Below are 21,332 nucleotides of genomic sequence, written 5' to 3'. Positions count from 1 at the left end.
AAATAGATAAACTGGTCTCAAATTCATATGAATCAAATAAATAAGAATATCAATACGTATTCTAAAAATAAATTTAAAGTACTATCAGATATTAAAACATTTTCAAGTTACAATAACTAAAGCAGAAATCAGTGACCAGAAGAAAAACTATTAAAGATACAATCAAATAAAAAAATACAATCAAATATATGTGAGAATTTAATATAGAGAGAGGTCTCATTTCAAATTATTGGAGAAAGGTGGCTTATTCAATAACTGTTGCATAGAAATCAGGATATCCATCTGGGAAAAAAAATGGGCTTAAGGCATACCTCATACTGTATACCAAAAATAAATTCCAGATAAATTGAAGATGTATCATTATTCTAAAATTACTAAGAGAGAGGAAGCATTTTATAATTTCAGAGTGAAGAAAAGCAATAAATAAGTTACCACTATTCATACACAATATGGTTATATACATAGAAAATCCAAAATAATCTACAGATAAATTACTAGAATTAGACTATTGAATCGCAGACCTGTACCTCTGAAACAGACGAGATCGGGCGCGCTCAGGGTGGGATGGCCGTAGATTGTACCTCTGAAACAAATAATACATTATATGTTAAAAAAACAAAGAAGAAGAAGAAGAAGATAGCAGGAGGGGAAGAATGAAGGGGGAGAAATCACTGGGTGTTATATGCAAACAATGAATCATGGAACGCTACATCAAAAACTAATGATGTAATGTATGGTGATTAACATAATAAACAAAACAAAACAAAACAAAAGTGAGTTTAAGAAGGTTGCTGGATAAAGAGCCAATGAACAAATCAATTCTATTTTCTATATGCCAACAACAACAAGAATGAAATTTTTAAAAAAGATAACATTTAGAAATTGCAAATACTTAGGAATAAATTCACATACACACAAATCTGCAAGACCTCTACATAGAAAAGCATAAACTTTAGTGAGAGAAGTTGAAGAACTAAATAAAGGGAAGGCTTTACTATGTTCATGGATTGGAAGATTGAATGATTTTAAAGATGTGAATTTGCCCCTTATTATCTGTAGATTCAATGCAATTCCAATCCCAAGAAGACTTTTGTTTTATTTATATAAACTCTATAAGCTGATCCTAACATTTATAGAGACATGAAAAGGACCAATAATAGCCAAGACATTTCTGAAAAAGAACAAGATGGAAGTAATTGCTCCAGCAGATATTAAGACTTATTATAAAGCTATAATAATTAAGCCAGTATATTAATGGTACAAGGAAAGAAAATAGACCAATAGAATAAAACACAAAGCCCAGAAAGGAACTGCCAAATGAACACCTGATTTATAACAAAGGTGGCACTTCAAAACAGTGGGGAAAGGACAGTCTTTCAATAAATGGTGTTGGGTCATTAGATATCCGTATGCTAAAAAAGGAAAGGCAATATATAAAACTATAAAGAAAAGCAAGAAGTTATCACTATGAAAATTCAGGATGATGGTTACATCTTGATGGGTGGGAGGGGGCATAAGGAGGCTTTGGGGATGCTAGCAGTGCTCTATTTTCCTGATACTGGTGGGGATTACATGGATGTTTGCTTTGTGATCATTCCCTGAGTTATACATTTTGTTTTGTGGACTATCCTGTACATGTTTGTGTTTCACAATTTGAAAGAATGTTTTAAAAAAAAAAACCCTCTCTCTCGAGCAAAAGCAAAGGTGGCAAAATGTTAACTATTGCTGCAACTAGGTGAAGGGTGTATGGGTATTGTACTGTTCTTCCAACTTTTCTGTAGGTTTGAAGATTTAAAAATGTTGGAGGAAAAAAATAAACTAAAAGTAAAAGCAGTTGGAGGAAAATCTCTTTTGATCTAAGTTCCCCTGTGGCCACTGCCCCGTTTCATTCCCTTACATTATGGCAAAACTCCTTGGAAGTATAGAGAGTCAGGGTCTTCAGTCCCCTGCCTCCAACCATCTCCCTGACATACTCCTACAGGGTTTTGCTTCCACACAGCAGTGAAACTGCTTTTCTCAAGGTTACCAATAACCTCCCCGTCACTAAATCCAATGATCACGCCTCAGTCCGCATCTTTATATACTATCTGCAGCATTTTACACCGTTGATGTCTCTCCTCCCTAAAACACTTTCCAGCTTCCAGGACACTTACCTGACTTTCCTTTTACTATTCTACATGCTTCTTGTCTTTCTCCTTTCCTTTTCATCTTCCCTGACCTCTAAATACTGGAGTGCTTTGCCCATGGACAGCGTAGAAACACTTCAAATCTTTAGTTAAGTGTAATTTTTTTCAGGGACGCCTGGGTGGCTCAGTCAGTTAAGTGTCTGACTTTGTTCAACTCAGGTAATGATCTTGGGGTCCTGGGATTGAGCTCAGTGCTCAGCAGGGAGTCTGCTTGTCCTCTTGCTCTCCTCCTCCACGTCCCCCTCATTACCCCCTCCCCGGCTTTTACTTTCAATGTTACTGCTGCATGTTCAGAGCCTAGAACAGTGCCTGGTATACATTAGGCATTCAATCAGCGTTTGCTGAATATTTAATGAATTGAACTTAAAGTAAAATCCATACTCCTGGCTTATCAAACCCTGCTTTATTTGTCATCTGTCAGCCTCTCCCCTCTTACTTCATACCCCTTTAATTTCTCTACACATACCAAGCCCTACCCCCTACTCAGAGATTTTTGCATTTACAGTTCCCTCTGCTGAGAAAGCTTTTTTCTGGCTACTCACAAAACTGGCACCTCAGGGCTCACTTTAAATACACCCTCCTCAGAAAGGCCCACTCTGGCCACTCTTCACTTCCCATTCTATCTAATTACTCTTTTATACATTTCTCTGTTTAGTTCCTTCATAGTACTCATCTATCACAATTTTTTAAAAATATTTTATTTATTTATTTGACAGAGAGAGAGACATCACTAGTAGGCAGAGCGGCAGGCAGAGGGAGAAGGAGAAGCAGGTTCCCCACTGAGCAGGGAGCCCAATGTGGGGCTTGATCCCAGGACCCTGGGATCATGACCTGAACCGAAGGCAGACACTTAACCGACTGAGCCACCCAGGCACCCCTATCACAATTTTCTTGTTAATTTATTTGATGACTTTTGTTGTTGTTGTTTGTCTACCCTGGTAGAATGTAAGCTGCATGAGGGTAGGGGTTGAGTCTGTCTCTTTTTCATTGATAGATCCCCCAGATCTAGCACAGGTTTGGCACATAGTTGGTGGTCAGTAAATGTCTATTGAGTAAATGAATAAACAACTAAGTAAATAAATGAAGAAAACAACTTTCTCGGGGTTTAAAGCAGGGTTCAAATAAACAGAAAGAAGCTGGGCCATCTCTATTCAGAGGACAAAAGACATTTGTCCTGATGCATCAAGAGCCCAAGAAGCACATACTCAGCATTCTTTTAGAGTCAGCTTCTTTACAAGATCCTTTTTCCGTCTGAATAGTCTGACCAGTTACTGAAGGATAAAGAGCAAATGTAAAAACAGTCCACCTGCACCAAAAGGGCTCCTTTTGATGTACCAATCAGAGATGCCTTGAAATTCTTGGTTATGGACAATTAAGGAATGACTGGCCTTTGAGACCCAGTAGTTTGTGCTGGAAACAATGACGACTGTGTGGGAAGAGGAGTGGGAGGGTGGCTTCCTGGTGGGGGGCAAAGTACACTCTGTGTCCCACCCACTTCTCCATTTATTTTATTATTATTATATGTTTGAGAGCTGGTTTTACAGCAAATTAAGATCAGGCTTAAAGGGAAAAAGAAACCACAAAGAAAAATGCAACTTGGAATGGAGAAGTTAGAAGGACAGACAGCCCATCAATTCATGAGAAGGAGGAGTCACTAAGGGCCAGGCACTTCACTTAACTGACACCATAGGATCCTCATTATAATTCTTCACGGTAAGTATTTAATTCCCATTTAGCAGATGAAGAAATGGAGGTCTAGAGATATGAAGGATTTGTTCAAGTTTACACATAAAGTAAGCAGCACCTTGCTTTAAACTTCCATCCCTCTGATGCCAAGCGTATGCATTTTTCACCATATTTGGCAGTGTACCTCCTCCTCTTCCCCCAAATGAACCCCCAGAACTGTGATGCCTGAGAAGACTGTCCCAGAGTTCCTTTTTTGTAGTGCTAACTTACAATATAATCTTCTCCATTCTCAATGACTAGCATAGTGCCTAGTACATTGCTGGCTCCTCAATAAAGATCTATTGCAAAAAAATTAAAATAAAATAAAAGAATGAACAAATAAACAAAGGAGATGTCTTATACAATATGGCTTCCTTTGTAAATCACATGCTGAGAACCAAAAACACTTAGTTTGTGGGGGCCTTCTTCCCCACTATAGCTCTCCAGAGAAAGGATATCTCTTTAAATACAGTACAAAAGACCTGGCAAAAAAAAAAAAAAAAAAGAAAGAAAAAAAGACTGCAGTCAGTTTGGCATTGTGCTTCCTCTACTCTGATCTGGGAAATATTCTGGTTGTAAAACTTGTAGGATTATCTTCTAGTGACGTAGTAGCTGCCAATAGCAATAGCTAGCATTTATTGAGCACATACTATGTGCTAGGCATTGTGCTATGCCCTTTTCATGTTTCACTTTAATCCTAAAAAGACTGAGAAAGAGAAAAATTTATTATCTCTCTTCACAGGTAAGAGAAAGGAGGTTTTGGCTTGACTATAAAAACTAATTGCCGATTTGTGAGGAAACTACTGTAAAGTCCCTACTTTTCGCTTTCCTTGCTCTCCCTCTCTTCCCTTCCTAAGGTGTAAAAGTATAATGCCTACAGAAACTCAATTGTTTGAGAATAGAGGCATAGGGAAAAGATTTGTTCAGTCAAAAGACTCAAGACCTTGAATTTGCCCTGATGAATGTACCATGATGATGGTACGACAGGGCTGCTCTAAGAAATGCATTGTTTTTATAGAAGATAATCCATCAAATTTGGTATCAAAGGCCCTGGATTCATGACTGACTGTGGGCTTTGCTTGCCTCAGTATTCTTATATAGGAAATGGGATAATACAAATCCTTTCCTCTCAGGCTTGTACTAAAGGTCAAAAGAAGCAATGTGATTTGGATGGAGTGAATCCATCTATAAATGTTGACTACTCTTCTTCTGTTTGGAGATGAGCTGGGCTTTCCCAGAACTTTCAAAGATCAGGGTCTACCATGTAGACGCAGTACAGTCCTTGCTAGACCTGGTGACAGTGAGCTTGTGTCCAGGAATGGACACAACAGTGCTAAGACTATCAGGAGCTGTTTCTTTAGTTTTGCTTTCTAATACAAGTGTTTGTTTACAGCAACAAAAAAATGGAGGCAGAAAGGTCTCTGAGGCACCAGGACTTGGGTTCCAAGCAGGGTACTGTATTCAGAGCACTAAGAAGCAAAGTAAAGGGGTGCTTCGCTGGCTTAGTTGGTAGAGAAGGTGACTCTTGATTTCGAGGTTGTGAGTTCAAGCCCCATGTTGGGCATAGAGCTTAAATAAATAAATAAATAAATAAATAAAAGGCATACATGTATTTAAAAAGAAGCAGATTGAAGAAGACAGTCTGAACATGGTACACTTCTCCATTTCTTTTTGTCTTCTCTAATGTCTCTGAACAAAGTTTTAGTCTTCCCTTTAGAGATAGACATCTTTTGTTAGATTATTCCTAGGCTCTTGGTATTTTTAGTGTTTAATTGTAAGTTGTCTATTTCAGATACTTTAAAAAAACTATATATATTTGTGATATATAAAATGCAATTGATTTTTATATATTATTAGTCTTGTCTCCAATGAACTTCCCAAGCTCTTTTTATTTTTTATTTTTTTTAAAGATTTTATTCATTTGACAGAGAGAGACACAGTGAGAGAGGGAACACAAGCAGGGGGAGTGAGAGAGGGAGAAGCAGGCTTCCCACTGAGCAGGGAGCCGGATGTGGGGCTCGATCCCAGGACCCTGAGACCATGACCTGAGCCGAAGGCAGACGCTTAACGACTGAGCCACCCAGGCGCCCCTTCCAAGCTCTTTTTAAATCTTAATAATTTATATGTAGTTGTTTTGGATTTTCTTTCCTCCTGAATATCTATCTATCTGTCTATCTATCATCTACCTATCTATCATTTAAATTTTTTTCTCCTTAGCTGGCTAGGATCTCCAGGACAATGATAAGTAAAAGAAGTTTCTTATTCTTTTTTTAAAATTATATTATTTTTATTTATTTATTTATTTATTTATTTATTTATTTATTTATTTATTTAAAAGTAATCTCTGGGGTGCCTGGCTGGCTCAGTTGGTAGAGTGTGTGACTCTTCATCTCGGGTTTGTGAGTTTGAGCCCCATGTTGGGTGTAGAGATTACTTAAAATTAAAATCTTAAAAAAAATAAAAATAAAAGTAATCTCCACATCCAACATGGGGCTCGACTTACAACTCCAAGATGAAGAGTCACATGCTCTACCAACTAAGCCAGCCAGGCATCCAAGAAGTCTCTTATTCTTGACCTCAAAGGGAAACTTTTCATCTTTTTTTTTGTTTGTTTTTGTTTTTTTATTTTATTATGTTATGTTAATCACCATACATTACATCATTAGTTTTTGATGTAGTGTTCCATGATTCATTGTTTGCATATAACACCCAGTGCTCCATTCAGTATGTGCCCTCTTTAATATCCATCACCAGGCTAACCCATCCCCCCACCCCCCTCCCCTCTAGAACCCTCAGTTTGTTTCTCAGCATCCATAGTCTCTCATGGTTCGTCTCCCCCTCCGATTTCACCCCCTTCATTTTTGCCTTCCTACTATCTTCTTTTTTTTTTTTTTTTTAACATATAATGTATTATTTGTTTCAGAGGTACAGATCTGTGATTCAACAGTCTTACGCAATTCACAGCGTTCACCATAGCACATACCCTCCCCAATGTCTATCACCCAGCCACCCCATCCCTCCCACCCCCCACCACTCCAGCAACCCTCAGTGTGTTTCCTGAGATTAATAATTCCTCATATCAAGGGGCGCCTGGGTGGCTCAGATGGTTAAGCGTCTGCCTTCCGCTCAGATCATGATCCCAGGGTCCTGGAATCGAGCCCTGCATCGGGCTCCTTGCTCAGCGGTAAGCCTGCTTCTCCCTCTCCTTCTACTGCTCCCCCTGCTTGTGCTCTCTCACTCTGTCAAATAAATAATAAAATCTTAAAAAAAAAATTCCTCATATCAGTGAGATCATATGATACATGTTTTATGCTGAGCGAAATAAGTCAATCAGAGAAAGACATGTATCATCTTTTTTTAAAAAGATTTATTTATTTGAAAGAGAGAATGGGGGCAGGGGCAGAGGGAGAGGCAGAAGGAGAGAATCTCAAACAGACATGGAGCCCGATGTGGGGCTGGATCTCATAACCCATGAGATCATGACCTAAGCTGAAATCACAAGTTGGATGCTTAACTGACTGAGCCACCCAGGGGCTCCACTTATTTGTCTTTTAACCATTAAGTATGATATACTTTTTAAAAGTTATCCTTTATCAATTTAAGAAAGCTTTTGCTTCTTTAAGCATAATTTTTAAAATAGCTATCCTTTGTCAATTTAAGAGGTTCTCTTCTATTCCACTTTGGCAGGAGTTTTGTTTTTATGAATGGATGTTAAATTTTATCAAAAATTTTTCTGTATCTATTGTAATGACCATTTGTGTTTATCCCATCAATCAGTTAAGATATAAACTACATTTTGATTTTTAAAAATATTAAACCAAACTGGGCACCTGGGTGGCTCAGTTGGTTGAGCAACTGCCTTTGGCTCAGGTCATGATCCTGGAGTCCGGGGATCGAGTCCCGCATCGGGCTCTCTGCTGGGCGGGGAGTCTGCTTCTCCCTCTGACCCTCCCCCCTCTCATGTGCTCTCTCTCTCTCTCATTCCCTCTCTCAAATAAATAAAATCTTTAAAAAAAAAATATTAAACCAAACTTATATTCTTGATATAAATAAATGGTTATGAGGTATATTTTGGATTTGGTTTGCTAGTATTTAAGATTATTGTATCCACATTCAAAAGTGAAATTAGCCTATATATCCCACTTACCTTTGCAATGTGGGTTTTACCATCTCCATTTTAGTTGTAACTCTTAAAAAGTTGAATAACTGACCAACATCATATATAGCTAGTTGGTGGCTATGCCAGGGCTGGAAATCGAGTCTGTCTGCACACAAAGCCTGTTTACTTCCTCTAAGCCACATAGCTTCTGTGACCATTTATCAAGGCTTCAAAACCAATTGCCTACCTCCAGAATGTTTTGAAGATATAAGACTGAGGGGAGGAATTTGATAAGGATAATAGCAACAAAATGTCTTGGAAGGCTGTGCTACTATTCTGATTCACCAAAGTCAAGAAGAAATAGTTTATCTGCATTTGAGGAGTAAATGTGAAGCCAGGAGCCTAAGTAGTTATCCGGGCAATTCCATAGGAATCAACTTTGCCAAATAAGTATGAAGGAGGAAGAGGAAAATACAATAGTAGTTACTACATAAAAAATATGATATGAGATCATTCAGAGACCAAGGCCAAATTATAGGAATTAAATTTCTCAAGATTAAAAATACAGCTCCAGCTAAGTACTATAATGTCCAGAAAATGTGTTAGAGCAAAGGAAACTACTCAGAGAGAAATGACTTGAGAGTAACTTGAGAGAGAAATCTAAAACACACATTTTAGCTCTTGAATTTGAATAAATGAGGAAAACTTAATCAAGATGGAGGAAGGAGGAGTGCCTGGGTGGCTTAATCAGTTGAGCATCTGACTCTTGATTTCGGCTCAGGTCATGATCTTAGGGTCCTGAGATGAAGCCCCGAGTCAGGCTCTGGGCTTAGCATGGAGTCTGCTTGTCCCTCTCCCTCTGCTTCTTCCCACTACAACCCCGCTCTCTCTCTCTCTCAAGAAATTAATAGAATCTTAAAAAAAAAAAAAAAAAAGATGGAGGAAGGCTTCCCAGTACATGATTAAAAAATGTATTTGTACTTATTACATATTTTTATAAAACTTAGGGAAATGTGCTGAACTGGTTTAGCAGGCTACAGAGTATGAGGTACTGCAGGACTGGTATCTCCATTTCTTGAGGTCTGCCCAGTGGTATCTATGAAAAGCTTTGGAAACCAGAGTGTATGTCAGTGATTCCTGACATTTTCTCACACTCTACCCAGAGGAGTTTTAGATAGTTGCTCATAAGCCCTCTCCTAAAAGTAACCTTCATGTTTCTTAAGGAGGTTAATCACCTTTTTTATTGTACATCATGTGCCCGACACTGTAAACAATTTATCTCTCCCTTCTCTGGGTTCTTGTCAAATCTTGTTGTATTAGTCAGGATACATTAACTGCTATGACAAACAACCCCCACATCTCAATGACTTAACACAATTAAGAGTTTATTTCTAGTTCATATCACAATCCAGTAAAGTTGGAGGCGGGGGGAGGAAAAGACAGGCGCTTGCACTACTGGTTTTGCTGGATCCTCTCCCAGATGAGGGAAGAGAGCATGGAGAATTAGAATTAGTTTCATGGGCCAGGCCTGAAGGTGATGTTGATCACTGCTGCTCATTTTTCATTGGCCAGAACAAAACAATGTGGCTGCAAGGAAATGTAGTCCTCTTGTGTGCCCAGGAAGAAAAGGAAAAAAATTTTTTTAAGATTTTATTTATTTGTTTGACAGAGAGAGAGCATAAACAGGGGGAGCTGCAGAGTGAGAGGGAGAAGCAGACTCACCGCTGAGCAGGGAGTCCGATGTGTGGCTCTATCCCAGGACCCTGGGATCATGACCTGAGCTGAACGCAGATGATTAACCAACTGAGCTACCCAGGTGCCCTGAAAAGGAAAATGTTTTAGTGAAAAATTAGTTAGCTTCTACCACCCTAGTATATCATGAAGACTAAAAGAATTCTTGTAAATAGTTTAGCTCAGCATCTCTGCACATAGTGAGGGTTCAATAGTATCACATTAAACTTCTTAGTGAGGTAAATACTGGCATTAATCATTCTTATTTCAGAGATGAGAAACAAACTACAAGAGGTTGTTGCTTTCCCCAAATTGCATGGCTAGTAAATAGCCGAACTGGGATTAAGTGTAAGTTGTACTGACATAGTCCATTTTCTTCAAAACTAGAATGTATTTCTTTGAAGCACTTAACGAATATAGGCCCTGCCTTTGTACAGACAGGCCACATTCTCAAAGTTCCAGCTCTGCTGAGCTCTTCTGATTTCCTGAGAAGTCATATTGTGTCCTTCTCATTTGTCGTTCATAAATGAATCTGGACCAGTCATTGCTGAAGATAAGATTGGATATTCCCACTTCATGGCCACAGGTCCTGTTGCTTAGACCACTGATCTACAAAATGGAGTGTGCTCACTCTACAGGTATGCAAGGCAATCTGAGGTGTGACAAGAGTTTTTCTTATACATGTTTCTTATTCATAAAAAAAAATTAACCTCTATTAATATAGACTGAGTTTGGCATCTCCACATTGTCCCTATATTTAGTGCTCACTTGTCACATGAAGTGTGAATGGGAGTTCTTTCACTTTCAGAATTCAGTGACATATTGCAGTTCCAAAGAGGACTTAGGGGCACCTAAGTGGTTCAGTTGGTTAAATGTCCCACTCTTGATTTTGGCTCAGGTCATGATGTAGGTCGTGGGATGGAGCTCCGAGTCAGGCTCTGTGCTCAGCGGGGAGTCTGCTTGAGATTCTCTCTTTTCTCTCCCTCTGCCCCTCACCCCTGTGCACACGCTCTCTCTCTCTCTATAAAATAAATAAATCTTTTTTAAAAAAGAGGATTTATGGATTTTTTCTAGTCTAATTTTTGCTAAATTAAATCTCACAAAATAAACAATTGATTTAAAAAGATTGCTTTAAAAAAACTCTGAATTGAAGATGATACATAAGAGGACCAAAAAAATTGGCAGAACTGACACTTCTACTTAGTATCAGTCATATTATGATCGTAAATACAATGATCATTTAATCAAAACTGACAAATGACCAAAAAAATCCAAAACTATTAAGTAGCCTATTTGAAATATTAATTTATATCCACTATTAATAACAACATGCAGAATCCCAAGAATATTTTGCCCTGAGATAAAAGAGTTTATTTCAACTTCATTTCATCCCTTACAATTTTTGGTTGTATATCTGCATTTCATAGTGGACATCTTATACTAGGAAGTAATATACATATGTTGGGGGTATTTACCCAAATTAAGTGTACTTAATTTGAGATTATTGGTTTAGACAAAGTCTTTCCACCTTTCTCTAGTTAAGAGTTCTGCTCTGTGAGGGGTACCTGCATGGCTCAGTCGGGTAAGCACCCAACTCTTGATTTTGGCTCAGGTCAGGATCTCAGGGTTGTGAGATTGAGTTGGGCTCCATGCTGTACATAGAGTCTGCTCAGTAGTCTCTCTCCCTCTGCCCCTTCTCTCTCCTCTCTCCCTTTCTAAAAATAAGAGAGTTCTGGCCTGTGAACACAGTAGTGACTAGTATCTAATGATCATGCAATAGGAGTTAGTTGCTATTATTGTTAGTTCAGTTACAAAGCCCAAGGAGGTACAGATACTTCTGATGCAAACAGACATTATTTGTATATAACTCCTACCATTTCACTTCAAGTAAACAACATAATCTGGTCTTTCTGGAGACAGTTGTTTTGCCTGCAATTATGACATTTGCTGTGATTATAATGCTTGTCATAATGCTAATCCCTCTTTTAATGTGACTTGGAGACACAGAAAGACCTCTCTTGAAACTCCTCCTCTACTAGCAAAAGCCCCCTACTTCATTCCTGCCCAAAGCCCCACTATTATTTATTTATTCCTGTGAAGATGATGAACCTTACTCCACCCAGGCACACCCCTGCCCGGTTCACCTTCCTTGTTCTCTGCTCCCAATCATGTAGTATAAACCTCAATAACATCACTTTGAATGTAGATATTTGTTCATGTGTCTGACTGCTTGCTGAATAATATGTTCCAATGGGGATAAAGTCTATTTTATTCATAGGTTTTGGAGTACAGTTGCTGACTATACAATCTTAATCATGCTACTGAACTTCTCTCAACCTAGGGTCTCTTTAATAAGGTAGGAAAATACTTTGTAGGGCTGCTGTGCACATTAAATGAGAAAATATGTTTTTAAAAATATTTGGCTCATTTTACATGTTCAACAAAAGTTGTTACTGTTTTCAGCATCCCTGCCACTGAATACAATAATAAATGCTTTTTGAATGTGTTAAGTAAAAGAAAAATAAATCAATTAATTTAAGCCCAGAGATTCTTATAAAATACGAGTTTTCTCTGAATGACTGTTTTTCAAGAGAATTTACAATGTCTCAGGTACTGTGATATATGCTTTATACTCACTTAATACTTTATACTCACTTTAACCTTCACAACAAGTATATGAAGTAGGTACTTAATCCCCATTTCGCACATGAGAAAACTGAGGCCTAGTAATCAATTTATTCACAGGAGAGTGGTAGAGCCAATATTGGAATCCAGGTCTAACTCTAGGATTCATATTCTTAAATGCTGTATTTACTGCAGAGGAATACTTAAGATTTAAATACCCAATTTTAAGCCATGCTTAGGTCTGATCTTGTGGTTTTTATTGCTAAACCTAGAACAAGCTGTATATATTTGGATTTAGAGCAAATACTGCCTTGGTCTTTTGCAAACACTTCCTGGAGGCCATCCTGTTCCCTCCCCCATAAGGCTCTGCCCTCTGAAAAGCAACATGCATAGCAGTGCCAGGAATCAGATCCTTTGAAGTATACAGCCCATGAAATTAACCTGCCTGGGCTTTGGCCCATCAGCCAGTTCTGAGTCAGCTGGCAGGCAAAAGGGCCAGAGGCTCAGATGTAATCAGTTCCTGAACAGGTTCAACCATGCCACCTCCACCTTCTTCAACCTTTTTTATCTTTCCAACCTGATTTCAGCACAAGAAACTTGCTTGTGGGGGAGGTACCACTTCTCTCAGAAAAGGCTCAGTAACTCCCCCTTAGTCCCACATTTATGGCCTCCCCCACTATGGACAGCCATACTGACTTCGCAAATGATTGCAAAGATTAATGGTTATATGCTAGAAGCTTTGGTAGTGTACTGGAATGGAGTACAGACTTCAGAGTCAAATCAGCCAGGGTTCAAAGTCTCAGCTTTGCAACATTGTTGGGCAAACTGTCTAATCTCTTTAAATTCCAGTTTTCTTATTGTTGGTGATGACAATGTTAACAGTATTTTACTGAGTTATTACAAAGATTGAGAAACATGTGAATGAAATAAATGCAAATGCACCTGGAACAATGCTTTTGCTTACAGTAAGCACTCAAATGTTAGCTATAACTCTGTATGTAGCCTGGGGTAAGTGTACAATGGAGACTCTGTTATTCTTCACCCAGAAATTAAAAAGCTCCCGGCACATAATAAGTGCTTAAAATATTAATCCATTTGATCGACAAAACTCCCTATTTTTCACCTTAAAAATAAAATAATAATAATAAACAACTCAATTTTCCTCTATCACAAGCCTGGATGAGATGCTGTCTTGCTGTCAAGTAAAAGCACAGGAGATATTGGAAATTAGATAAGCATCCAAGTAACTTCTCTGTACTAGGCCCTGGATTTTATATCAAGGTAAGGGCCAGTTGTGTTTAGAAAACTGTAGAGTTTACACAACACTGTTTTCCTTCAACCAATTTGATTCTCACAACTTTATGGGGGAGTTCTCATACCATATTTGGAATTACTTAGAATATTTGTTCTACAGGTCATTGTCTTCCATTAGGAGACAAGGTCATTTCTTTTCACCATCTTTCTCTACCCAGATAAAATTTCACAGATGAGGACACTGGCCTAACAATACTTTAAGTGGGTTTCTGAATGAGAAGTATGAAGGAAAGGAGAGGGAAGGGAAGGGAAGGGAAGGGAAGGGAAGGGAAGGGAAGCAAGAGGGAGGGAAGGGAAGGGAAGGGAAGGGAAGAAAGAGGGAGGGAAGGGAAGGGAAGGGAAGGGAAGGGAAGGGAAGGGAAGGGAAGGGAAGGGAAGGGAAGGGAAGAAAGAGGGAGGGACGAAGGAAGGAAGGAAGGAATGAAAGGAGGGAGGGAGGGAGGAAGGGAGGGAGGGAAATCATTCCATTTAGAAAGCCAGAGATATGATACTCACATAAAATAAACTTTGGGACAAACCTAATTTCTTCATCTGTACAATTAAACAATTCCTACTTCAAAAACCTTAAAAATATAATGATCTTTGGTTGTAGCACATATTAATGAACCAAAAAGCAAGTTGGATATAATTTCTGCTCATAAAAAAACAAAACAAAACAAACTGAACAGTCAGGAAGCATGGTGCGATTTTCTCAAACCTATAAAGGACCAATAAAGATGACAACTCTATAAGCATTGCAAGTTAATGTAATTAAGCTCCTAGGCTGTCTAGATATCCAGAGATGTTTCCAGGCCTGAGTTCTTAACCTGGGACACATGAATAAGTTGCAGAAAGGCAGAAAACATTCCAAAATTATGGATTTTGCACAAATACAGATGTGGAGGTACTTAGGGCAAGGAGAGGGAGTTGGCTGTTTTTTATTTTGTTGTGTTTGTGTAGTGAGAGAGGAGACATCCTAGGTGGGTCCATAGCCTTTATAAAATTCTTAGAGGTCCATGGACCCAAAGAACCACTATTCTAAGGACATGAGAAAAGTCCCTATTCATTCAATAAATATTTGCCAAACACTATGCAGAAGCACCGTGCTGTTTGTGCCCTCATATGGGAGAAAGACATGAAAAAATATATATTCTGAATAATTCCAATGATTTGTGGGATGAAAGAATTTTTTCCTTTTTGTTATCAAGATAAACAGGCTCCCTTCCTGTCTGTTTTAATCAATGACCTAAAGAAGATAGGCACATACAAGGTACCTAGCACATAGTAGGTCCTCAACTGTTAGTTCCTTTCCCTTCACTTACCAATTGGAAGCCACACACATCTTCCTTCCCTTCTTTCCCTCTCTAATGCTACTTGTAATATTTACTGAAATGAGATCTTATTGTAGGGATATGTTATCCAGGATAGGGGTGGGAGGCATGGTATGATTTTCCCATACTTGTACACCTATAAAGGACAGTAGCAGTGTAAAATTTCTTAAATAACAGAGGTCAAATACCATACATTAAAAATTCTGGCACACAGAAGTACTGAATGAATAGTGACTAATACCTCAAAAAAGCAAAATCAGAATAGGTACAGACCCAGAGGAAATGAGAATAGAAATAACACTGTTAAGTTTTAATGGGTTTCATGCTCATAAAATGTGAAACTGCAAGGAAACTTAAAGTATATCCAGTCATTCTACAAATGAGAACACTGAGGGCCAGACAGCTAGATCACTGGAGTCCAAATGAGATCAGCATTAACTTTGCCTTGCAGCTTCTGACATCAAACTACATGACATTTTAAGAGATTTTAATACTTGTTAGAGTTTGATTATTGTTATCTATAGATGTGCCTCTACAGTTAAAATGGGACAGAAACTCAGAACCAACCCCCCACCCAGATACACATACCCAAAAGTTTCACCTCTAGTTGGAGAATACTCAAATAGACTTGAGAATATACTTAATCCAACATTTTTTTTTTAAATAGATGATGAATTTGAGGCCCAGAAAAGGAAAGTGACTTTTCAAGAATGAGTTACTAGCCGAACCAGTTCTTGAATCCCAGGACTGTAGTTCCAGATAACGATATATTGACCAATCTTTACGTGAAGGCCACCCCTCTTCAGGACTCGTCTCTTCTTTGGTGCCCCCTGAATCTTTGAGAACCCAGGGATCCTATACTATTCAAACATGCTATCCTTATCCTTCTATGCATGCTGTTCCTGTCAGGCCCTAATCTCCTCCTCTACCCCAACTCCTTTCCTCTTTCTAACCTAATATAACATACCACATACACCCTTTACCTTTTCTGAGTCCTAATTCTTTTCAGCAGCTTGATCTACGTAGATGACTTATCATGGTGTAGTGATTTAGCCCTTCCTTGGATATATATATTCTCCAGAGGCTTATTACAACTTATTAGAAAAGGTACTGTCTTAACCCAAAGACATACTTTTTTTGATAAGGAAAAGATGTACATGAAAGAGTCAAACCTTATTTTTGGAAAATAATTTTTTTTTACCAAAAATTATGAAATATATAAAATTATAAAAGGGGCAGTACAAAAGAACTTTTTGAGGTGATGGAACTGTTCTGTATCTTGATGGTGATGGTATTACAGGACTTTCATGCATTTGTCAAAACTCATGAAATTATATACCAAAAAGAGTGAATCTTACTGTATGTAAAATTAACAAAAAGGTTTTAAAAAGAGGGAAAAAGTAATTCCACAGCCCATTGATGCCCCTTAGTTCTCCTGCCCAGAGGCAATCACAATGCAATAATGGTCTTATAAAGAATGACATCCTAATGGTAGAAATTTAGTCACTGAGGCAAGTTTATTGAGGAGATATTTTTGGAAATGATTTTTTAGTCCTCTTAAACCAGGAAATGTCCTATTCCACTATAACATCATATTATACTGCAGGGTTTTTGGTTTTGTCTTTTTGGCTTACAAATATCTTTTTCCACCTCTCTCCCACAAGACAGATTCCCAAGGGCATGTCTGTACCTAGTTATCTTGGTGTTCCTAGAATCTACCTAGTATATCTGACACCTAGTGGATATTCAGTGAATATTTGCCGAAGAAATAAAGGTCCCGTTTTAAGCACACAGGAAATGTGAAAATAAATATGGCATAGCTCCTGCTCTCAAAGAAACGTACAATTTAGTGGTCAGGTACTTTCAATATAGTTACTACAAAAATATAAGTAGGAGATAAAAGAGGGCAGAAGGTAGGGAAAGGTTGAGTGTAGGCAAAATTATGGAAGCTTTCAACCTATCTTAATGTTCTATTACGAACATTAGTGCTATAGTGTATAACAGGAGACTCTTTAATGTCCTTTCAGAGCTGGTTGATGATGAAAAACATTACTGGGTAACAGGAAAATAGACCAGATGGATGCAGTCTATCCAAAAATGCTTTACCTAATTTTATTTTTTTAAAGATATTGAAGATGAAACAGTCTTTGACAAACTGCATCATTTTGGAATCTGTTATTAGAAAGAATCAGGTCCCCTAAGAAAACAATAATTAATGTCACTAAAAACCAAGTCATTCTGGGGTGCCTGGCTGGCTCCGTCAGTAAAGCGGGTGACTCTTGATCTCAGGGTCATTAAGTTAAAGCCCCACACTGAGCCTAGAGCTTACTTAAAACAAACGAACAAACAAACAAAAAAACCCCAGGTCATTCTGGAGACATTTCACAAGCTTCCTTTAGAAGATAAACGTGTTATAGGAATGGCTTAATGGTCATGGCATTAAACACAAGGACATAAAGCTCAGCTATAAATAAACAAGATTTTATTCTCAAATATCATGGCCCTCTCTACCTCTCCCTTTCAGACTAGTTATGATATACTGGGAATCAAGGACTCCAATTGTCTCCTGTCCAGGCCAGGGAAGGGGGTGGGGTGGGGTGGCTTTCATCAATTAATGAAAGTTCTATTTCCTTCATTGTCTGAAACAGTCCACTAGTAGAAAATCTGTCACAAAAGCATCAGGTGAGGGGTGCCTGGGTGGCTCAGTCGTTAAGCGTCTGCCTTTGGCTCAGGTCATGGTCCCGGGGTCCTGGGATGGAGCCCCGCATTGGGCTCCCTGCTCCGCAGGAAGCTTGCTTCTCCCTCTCCCACTCCCCCTGCTTGTGTTCCCTTTCTCGCTATCTCTCTCTGTCAAATAAAATCTTAAAAAAAAAAAAAAGCATCAGGTGATAAGGGGTGATGTAAGTCAATGCTTATAGGACTAAGCAATCCATCAAAATTTTAACAACTGACTTATCCATTAAACAATTGTTGCATGCCAACTGTGTAGGTACCAAGCAGAATAGCATGTTACCTACTGATAGCAATAACACCTGACTGGTTTATTAGCCAGTCACTTTGCAGCACCGTGCTAAAAGGAAAGGAGATAATGCTTATTTGCATGAAAGAAACTTTGGTTGTTGAAATTGCTAAAAAATAAAAAAATAAAAGGGAAGGAGAGTTAGAAGATAGAATTAAGCTGTTTCCTAGACATTGTAATCAGCTTTGAAGGAGCACCGTGAATAATAAAGGTGATTTTCTAACCCCGCCTTTGGCCTATAATTAGTCACTGGTTCTACCTTTTTCAAGTCAATGAATGATAGTTATTTATAATTATTTTCAAAATCTAAAACTGTCATGTGGCCTGCACAAGAACCACAAGTTAAAAAGAATGCTTGAGGGCACCTGGGTGGCTCAGTTGGTTAAGCGTCTGCCTTTGGCTCGGGTCATGATCCCAGGGTCCTGGGATCGAGTCCCACATCAGGCTCCCTGCTCAGCAGGGAGCCTGCTTCTCTCTCTCCTTGTGCTGTCAAATAAAATCTTTAAATAGAATGGAAATAAGGTCCATACACCACATGCTGTGAAACGTCCCCAGTGGGGTCCAGGGCAGCACACTGTGATCAGTATTTCTGCAGTGAAGTCAAGGAATGTTCACTCCTAGTAACATAGGTAAAACCTATAAATGGCTTCATATTAGTACAGGTCAGACCAGGTTTTATTTCCCAGCTATTCAATTTCATCTATAACATGAAGTCCTGTTTAACTTCAAGTTATGGATTGACCAACATGACTGCTTCTGTATCACACGCTAATTTAGATACTGGTCTGGGTCTCCCTGTGTGACTCAAAAGTTGAAATCACTCTTCACTTTCGTTAACATTTTCTTAGTCCAAACAATGATGCCTTTGTCTAAACTGCTTTACTGCCTTCTAAACAGGCTAGGTGAAAACATACCCATCCACGGTGGGTGGGAAGAATGGGCATTTAAAAAGCTCTATTAGCTGTAAATTACCAACACAAACCCCTGAAACTTTCAAATGCTTTTCTTGGAGGGTAGAATATAAAAGATGAAAAGATAACAAGTACATTGTGAACACAAAGCAGAAAAAATAACTTCAGCATAGACTATAACTTACCTATATTTAAAGTTTAAAAAAATATTTTTAAAGACTTTATTTGACAATATTTCTAAATAAAAACTTTTAAAGACGTGCTTAAATAGCTATGGAAATTGTTTTGTTACCCAGTCTGTTTCACATGATTGTACCTCTTTGTGAAATGTGAAAGACCACGTTTGTGTCTTGGCCAAACGGGAGGTAAGATACCTAGGTCTGGGACAGTCATTTCGTATTGTTTTCCAATTCCTCTACTAGTTAATGGGTAACTCTGGGCAGATTTGTGCCTTAATTTTAAAATGATGGCAATTCCTATCCTCAAGGACTGTTGAATGAAAATAGTAGCTAAACTTACTAAAGGTACTAAACACAACAGCATTTATTAGCTTTCTGCTGAGGAGAAAATAAAATATCCCTCTTTATTCACTTACTGAATGTCTAAGGAAGAGGAGCTATTTTTAATTTCTAGTTTGTGGTAGGTTAACGCTAAAATGTTTCAGCAGCATCTAGAGAAATGGAGGTACACAGATCTGAGGCTGATCAGGTAAGTAGATTAGCTGTGTGGCAGGCACTTTCCTAAATTTTTGGAATAGATCAGATACAATGAACAAAACAGACAAAAATCCTACCCTCATGGAGCTTACATACTAGTAGGCCCACTTGAGGATGGTAGCCCTACTCGATTTATCTACAAGTAACATCACTTGGGTTACAAACAACCCCTCCAATCTGTTCATTTATAGAGCAATGAGCATCTGGTCCCTATTATAGTATTCCACACATTGTGTTGTACCTTAATTTAATGTTCTCTAAAATTATGAACCCCTTATGGAAAAGATCATTCATTTATTTTAATGCTATTGAGGCCTTACTATATACCCAGTGTGGTAGATACAATCTTAATTACTAAACCCATACTTTCACACAACTGCAGCCTCTCCTCCTGTTCACCCGTGATGAAACAAATGGAGTACTTTGGGGCACCTGGGTGGCTCAGTTGGTTAAGCGACTGCCTTCAGCTCAGGTCATGATCCTGGAGACCCTGGATCGAGTCCCGCATCAGGCTCCCTGCTCGGCAGGGAGTCTGCTTCTCCCTCTGACCCTCCCCCCTCTCATGTACTCACTCTCTCTCATTCTCTCTCTCTCAAATAAATAAATAAAATCTTTAAAAAAAACAAACAAACAAAAAAAACAAATGGAGTACTTTGGTACTTTTTCAGAAATAACTTTGTACTTTCTAAAAAGTATCAGAGTCTTCACCAGGAAAAACAATTGCATTAATCTACTTTATGGTGTAAATATTGATTTTGAGTTGCATCACAAGTTTTTCAGTGCCTACGTACCTAAAGATCTTACTTAGGCCTTGCATACAGCGTGAAAAAGAGAAAGTTCCTATATTAAATAGTTTAACCAGGGTTCTTAATAGAATTCAGTGGGCCCATGAATTTGGATGGGAAAAACTGCATCTCTATTTTCAGTAACTTCTAATAAAATTTGAACGTAGGAACAGATCACAGTAGTACTAGCAGTAAAAGATAATTTTTTATAGTTCAAATTGAACTATACTTTCATATATTACAACTGTTGGAAACAACTTGAAATATCATTTATGCTCACCACTGTTGAAACTGCAGATTAGAGCTACTGCTAGATCTTGTCAATGAGTTAATAAAGCATTCATATTTCTATATAAAAATTTTTGGTAATTATCACTGGCTCCCTTTGTAATCCAATATACTGTACTTTATACATTTTAAAAACTTTTTTGGAAAAGTGATCCATAGACTTCAGTAGATTGACAAAGGGGTCCATGACACTAAAAACGTTAAGACTCTAATGTGTAGAGGGTCATAGTCCTCTTTCTATCTCCAGGGCATTTAACTTGGGAATTCCTCAATACATACTTACAGAATCAAAGAAATGGATTTAGGATTGAAATTGTGCCCCCAAATATTGACACTTTGGATGTCTATAATACTGTAGGGCTTGATTTTTTTTTTATCAAATGCTTTAGATGAAGATATAATTTTTCATTTCCCTAAAAAAAAACTGTATTACATACCTTAATTAAGCAATACTTGTTCATGTGGTTGAGTTTGATTTTTCACTGAATATATGTATGCAGAAGTACTTTATAAATTTTGGCATCTGTGTCTTGGAATAACAGCAGGAATAAGAGCTACTGAGCACGAAGGAAAGTTAGGAACACAAAAAAAAGGGGGCCTATCTTTAGAAGTAACTATGGCAA

At 38.2% G+C, this 21,332-nt stretch overlaps 1 long non-coding RNA gene across 14 annotated transcripts in view; it reads right to left on the bottom strand.

Annotated features, from left to right (window-relative positions):
* Window positions 1-21,332, bottom strand: part of LOC118540524 (uncharacterized) — a 64,105-nt gene that overhangs the window by 33,825 nt on the left and 8,948 nt on the right. For 11 of the 14 annotated variants that reach the window (XR_013442492.1, XR_004919691.2, XR_013442489.1 and 8 more), the window contains 2 exons: window positions 9,733-9,831; window positions 528-583 (listed from right to left, as the gene is read on the bottom strand). This is a non-coding gene — a long non-coding RNA (uncharacterized LOC118540524). The remainder of the gene's footprint in view (window positions 1-527; window positions 584-9,732; window positions 9,832-21,332) is intronic. The other 3 variants (XR_013442495.1, XR_013442500.1, XR_013442501.1) reach the window with 1 other exon arrangement.

Source organism: Halichoerus grypus, chromosome 11 (genome assembly GCF_964656455.1).
Source record: "Halichoerus grypus chromosome 11, mHalGry1.hap1.1, whole genome shotgun sequence".
NCBI classification, from domain to species: Eukaryota; Metazoa; Chordata; class Mammalia; order Carnivora; family Phocidae; genus Halichoerus; species Halichoerus grypus.
The sequence above is the reverse complement of the archived record's forward strand: the minus strand, read 5'-3'. Positions and strand labels throughout refer to the sequence as shown.